Raw genomic sequence first — 4155 nt, forward strand, 5'->3', positions numbered from 1 at the left:
GGGCAGGCCCTATGAGGAGAGGCTACGGGACCTGAACCTGTTCAGCCTCCACAAGAGAAGGCTGAGGGGGGAACTAGTGGCCTGTTACAAACTAGTCAGAGGGGACCAGCAGGCATTGGGGGAGTCCCTGTTCCCCCGAGCACTGCCAGGAGTGACTAGAAATAACAGTCACAAGCTGGCAGAGGATAGTGTGCCCGTCTGGTCTTGAACATCCGGTCATGTGACGCATGGACCCGGATGTTTGAGGGTGTTCATCTATCTGTCCCTGCTGTCGTGCTGAGTAGATGTCTCTCTCCCGAGTAGTCTTCTCCCCAGTCTCGCCTGCCACAACTTTGGGTCTCATTCTAGTGGTGGGGTGACCGACTGCTGGGGTCCTCTCGACTATGGGACAGTTGTATGGAAGTCTTCTGCGAGGCTCCACCTCCCCTCTACCTTGCCCTCACACCCTGCGTTGATGGGTTCACGATGTCCTTCGGCTGGCTTCCCTGACTGTTGGGGCGCTGTGGATGCTCGCGGGAATGGTTTTATCTGCCCACTGGGCCTGGCCCTGCCTCCGCCCACAGCTCCTAACCCCTATCTTGCCTCCCCGGGGGCAACAGCTTCCTCACTCCCCTTCTAGGCCTAAGCAACACTTGGGCTTTAGATGCCATACACCACAACCTCTTCAAAAGTGGGAAACACAAGAAAAGTTATCAACAACAACAAAAATATGAGGAAGTGCAAAGGGAGGGGCCCTTTGCCTTCTGGCCACCTACAGTCACAGTCTGCCTACCAATGCCAGGCTCTAGATGCCCGAGATCCCTAGTTGGCTATAAACTAGTTCCGGGTTAGACTGCGAGCTATAGTGCTCTCCTCCTCCTCAATCTTCGCCTTGCCCGTGGGCTCGCTGGACCCGCGGAGGCCCTTCTCGGTATACCTCCCCTCTGTCCCTCGTCGGGGCAGCTCTATGCCATGGAGCCCGGCTTCTGGAGCTCCCTGTGCTGTTTGTGCCCTTCGTCCCCCACCTGCGGTGTCTCTTTGAGCCCTCCGGAGCCCACAGTGATCTCACCTGGTCTGGCGTCTTGGTGGCTGTTGCTCCTTCCAGCTCCTTGGTAGTAGCCCTCAGCATCATGCTCCTTCCACTCTTCCTGGTCTTCAGAGCCGGGTCCTTGATCTGGGCGAGGGGCAACAGCTTCCTCACTCCCTGTGCTGCTCCTGGGAGCGCTATTCCCGTGGCGGGTTTTGTGGCGTCCACATGTTGGGAAAGGCAGCTCCCCACTCTTTCCCCCCTCGTAGGGGTTCCGGGAGTATCCTTCCTGCTGACGTCCTTGCGGGTCTCTCCCCTGCTTCCTTGCTAGCGGCTCCTTTTATACCCACTGGCCAGCTCCTGCCGCCAGCGTTACCCGCTGGCTGCAGCTGTACATAGATGCAGCTAATGAGCCACTCGGGCCCTGCCTTTGTTTCCAGCTTTGCTGCAGATCCTGCTGCAGGTAAGAAGTTTTGTGTTTCTTTTCTTTTACTTTCATTTTCCTCAGTGGGCTCCTGGCCCCAGGGTTCCTCCCTGGCTCCTCGGGGTCTTCCCCCCTGTCTCTCCCCATGACAGGTAGATTCAGACTAGACATCAGGAGGCACTACTTCACTGTCAGGGTGGCTAGGATCTGGAACCAACTTCCAAGAGAAGTGGTGCTGGCTCCTTCCTTGGGGGTCTTTAAGAGGAGGCTAGATGAACACCTTGCCGGGGTTGTTTGACTCCAATACTCTTTCCTGCCATGGCAGGGGGTTGGACTTGATGATCTGCTCAGGTCCCTTCCGACCCTACCTACTGTGAAACTATGAAACTATGAAATCGATTCAGAGGGTTCTGAATCGATTCAGAGAGGTTAAAGGATGCTTTGATTCAATTTGGATTCAGAGATTCAACCACTGAATTGGACTGAATCTCTGCCAGATTGAATCAGGGACTGAAGCTTCACGCAGCCCTACTGACCAGTCCTTACTGAGACCTGATTAGGTCTTCAGTAGGGGTGTGTGAGACCCAGGAGGCACCAGTCACTGAGCTGGGGGGGGCGCATGCGGGGACCTCTGCACGCTTCCCAGCAGACCCAGAAGTGGAGTAGAAGTGCTTCTGGTCCACTTCTGGATCTTCTGCCGAGCATGCTGGGGAGTGTCCCATGCGTCTGTTGGATGCTCCATGTGCCCCAGCATCACAGCACTCATGAGCCCCTGCTACCTAGAAGTATGTAGAAAAAACACTTAAAGCTGTGTCGATCTCCGAATCTTTCCAAATCTCTCAGAATCGATTCTGAGGGTTCTGATTTGATTTGGAGAGATTAAAGTGTCATCTGATTTGATTTAGATTCAGAGATTCAGCTACTGAAATGGGCCAGATCTCCGCCAAATTGAATCAGGGACTGAAGCTTTGCATAGCCCTAATCTCCAGACTTATTACCAGCATGCCCCTAGACTATGGTCCTCATAGGAGAGCTTAGGGCCTTGTTACACCTTATGCTATAAACTGAACAAATGTTAATCAGCTTAGAGTTGTTCATCTTAGTGGAGCAGTCACACCTTAGTGTGAAAAACCTGACCTGATGGTCCTTTACCTACACAGCTGTGACTTGCCACTAGAGGCTCGGTGAGCATGGGCAGGACTGGCTCGCTGTTGCAGCTGGGCAGAGCGGGCCACCACTGTGTCAGCTGTAGCGAGACCAGAGGGAAGCAGCTTCCCTGTGGCTCCCTGGCCTCAGTAAAACTGACACTGTGGGTCCGCATGGAGAATTGGGCTGTCGGGCTTAAGCCCTGGCAGCCCTGCCCTCAGCATGGAGTTACCATAGCTCAGTGAGACCAAGCTGCTTCTCCAGAGCTTTCTGGTCTCATCGCGCTGTGGCAGCTCCACATTGAGAGCAGGGCTGCCAGGTCTTAAGCCTGGTGGCCTCACTCTGTGTGGAGCCACTATGTGAGTTGCAGTGAGATCAGAGAGACCCAGAGAAGCAGCTTCCTTGGGGTTCTCTGGTCTTGCTGAAACTCACTCTCCATGCTGCCACTGGCTGGGCTGCCGGCTAGCCGGATACCACCTGAGCTCCAAGGGACCAAATCCTTTTTTTCTCTGGATCTCAGGTAGCACAGCTGTACAAGAGCTCCAGACAAAAAAGGATCGGGCCCCTCGGAGCTGTGGTGGTGCCCGGCCAGCAGCAGTGTGGGTATGAGGGGCTGAACTCCAAAGGGGCCCAATCCTTTTTTCCCTGAAGCTTGTCCCCCCTGCCCTGTGCTGCCAACAGCAGGAGCGGCAAGCCAGTCTGGGCAATGCTGGGACATGCCAGGGCACTCTGGGTCTGTGGTGCAATGTCCCTGTGGGATGAAGCCCTGTGCCTGGCCCTGCTGTAGCCTGGCATCCCTGCTTTAGGATGGGCTGCTGCATCCTGGGCTGCTGGAGGACTTCAACTTGAGTGGAATAGCTGTGGGAAGTGGCCACACTTTAATGGAACAGGAGCAAAATTAGACAGATTAGAAAGAACCCTGTTTTGGTGTGGCATAATTTTAAATCAAATAACAAGGTCTTTAAGCCACTTAAAAAGGTATTAATGTGAAGCCAATCCAGGGGTTAAGAGCTCCAGAAGCCGCCTACCCTTACCATGCAACAAGGTCCTTACAGTGATTGTATGCCACCCGTACAGTGGGAGGAATTCTTCAGTGTACCACTGTGTGACAGATATCGTATATCACAATATAAAGGAGCCACAGCAAGAACTACAGTTTGGTTCTCTGGGCATGTCTACATGTGCATTAAGGCACTTTTTTCTAGTGCGCATTAAATTTAGTACCTTCAGTGTGAGGTACTAAGGAAAAGTGCATTAGGCTGCCTTAATGCACAGTAATGAATGTTCGCAGTTTATAAGTGATGCTTAATGCACAGTACTCTGGGGCTGTGCAAAACTTTGGGCAGCCAAAGGTCTGATTCTATTTGGAGGAGATTTGGCCTGATTTGGTGGTGGAATCTCCAAATCTGAATCAAATCAGGGAACCAATAAAAAGGTCTGAATTGATTCGAAGCTCTCTGAATCAATTCGGAAAAGATTTGGACAGCTTCGGCGATTCGGGCAGTTCCCGCCCACTGCAGCAGGGAGCTGGTGCCAGACTCAGAGCTGGTAAGTAGGGGGTGGGGGAGGGGGGCTGATG

The sequence above is a fragment of the Gavialis gangeticus genome, unplaced genomic scaffold, assembly GCF_001723915.1.
Source record: "Gavialis gangeticus isolate Ggan-Ray unplaced genomic scaffold, GavGan_comp1, whole genome shotgun sequence".
NCBI lineage: Eukaryota > Metazoa > Chordata > Crocodylia > Gavialidae > Gavialis > Gavialis gangeticus.